Source organism: Austrofundulus limnaeus, unplaced genomic scaffold (assembly GCF_001266775.1).
Source record: "Austrofundulus limnaeus strain Quisiro unplaced genomic scaffold, Austrofundulus_limnaeus-1.0 Scaffold508, whole genome shotgun sequence".
NCBI lineage: Eukaryota > Metazoa > Chordata > Actinopteri > Cyprinodontiformes > Rivulidae > Austrofundulus > Austrofundulus limnaeus.
This window is the reverse complement of record NW_013952910.1, coordinates 320093-322171: the sequence shown is the minus strand read 5'-3', so window position 1 is coordinate 322171 and position 2079 is coordinate 320093.

Sequence of the window (2079 nt, the reverse complement as noted above, 5' to 3'; positions counted from 1 at the left end):
TTTAATAATCTTTTCCTGTTAAATAAATAAATAAATCAAATCAATACTTTTCTATAAATGCATATTAATGATTCTTTAGAATTTTGATAAAACAGGTTTTATTTAAAAGAAATCGTAACTAATGAATTTGAAGGATGTATTTGACATTTTGTGCTTGTGACAGGCAGTTTCCTAAAGATTGCAAATATTTCAAATTTAAAAAAATTCTAAACCTTTAATTATATTAAAGCATGAAAAACTTTTTACAAATGTGAAAAAGACCCCCTTATTATGAAGTTGATTGTTTTTATTAATGAAAATTAATTTAATTTCCAACAAAAATGGCATTATTTGGTTCTGTGACATGTTTAGCTGAATTTTTAAGTCATAGAGCTGTAAAGACTTACAAAACATTCTGCCAATCCAACGCTAAGGTATTGGATTTTACCTTTGCTTCTCTTGGCAGGCTTCAGGTTGGCCTGGACAACAGCATGTTTGTTGTTGGCTGGTTCAGTCTGACATTCAACAAAATAGGAGACAGGAAAAGACCTTTAAAAACCTGATAATGAAAAAAAGTGACAAATTTAGATAGAATCAGTAGTTTAATCCAAAATTAACCRATATATTGCAACAAAACAACCTTGTAAGAAGGTTAACAGTCAACTATTGTACATAACAAATGAATCATTTTAGCAAATACTTTTCTAATGTAATGTAGTTAACGTTGCATCCTTTAAAAACATAAGAGTGGTGTTGCAACGTTTACAGCAAGTACAGTATTACATGTTTGAGAAAAATGTTTACATTCAATGACTTCTCACTTGAAATAAGTTCAGCTCTTAAATTCACTAAACCGGCACAGATCTTGAGGATTTTGTCAATTTTAGGCACCAAGTTAATTGGCACTGTCTGAGAGAGGATCTTGTACACCTTCAGGCACCTTATTGCTCGCTCAACATGAATGCGAGCATGAGCAATGCCGCGTGTGCGAGTCAACTCCTCGTTGGTCAGCTGGCATCCTTTGCATGTGAATGCTGGAAAGATTAGATTGACACCACACTCTTCCAGCAGGTCCCTCACTGTGAAACCACAGCCACCATCACCTCATCTCCAGCACGCAGGTAGTCCTGAAACCCAGAGTTCTGTGTTATGTACCTGTCACTGCATTTACTGCCATAAGCATCTGAAATAAACATGATTAGTCCGGAGGGAGAAACTGCCAATAAATATTTCAGTGTTATTTGCGTAGTAGTGACTGTGTGATTCACTTCTGGAGTCCAAGTTTTTAGCTTTCTGCAAAACTGTCTATGTGCAGTCAATGACACAGGTTGTGTGTAAAAAGTGCTCTTTAAAAGCTGTTGGCCATGTTGCTTTAATTGTTTCACTGGGCAACCATAGAATAAGGTCCTTGGTTTGTTCGGATATTATGTCGATCCACATTCCAACAGTCTTACTGACCTGACCCTGTGCGACTTTGAACCGCCGTGCTAAATCAGTCATAAAGTTCTGTCTTAGCTTCATCAAAGTAATTAGAATTTGGTCCACCACAGGCATTCTTCAGGAAGAAGGAGCAAATGGCTTAAGGCAAGACACAAGTGTGTGAAACTCAGTGAGAGGGATCCCTATGTACAAAAGAGAGTCTTCATCAGTCTGAAAAATACTGTCTGCAGCAGAATCTGGTATTGCTGGGGACGGTGCACTAATTCTGCATGTGACTGTGGGCCTCAAAGAATTTTCTTTATTTTCATGACTATGAAAATTGTAGATTCACACTGAAGGCATCAAAACTATGAATTAACACACGTGGGATTATATACTTAACAAAAAATTGTGAAACAACAGAAAATATGTCTTATATTCTTCACTGTAGACACCTTTTGCTTTGATTACTGCTTCACACACTCTTGAACACACACTTTGCTCACACTTAAACCTGACAGGGCACACCTGTGAAGTGAAAACCATTTCAGGTGACCACCTCTTGAAGCTCTCAGCTTCAGCTGATGTTGTTCCACATGATTTTAGCACTGCCCTAATATAGCATTAAGTAGCGTAGCTTACTGATCTCAGCGTGTTGTACATGTGGACAGGACCCAAACC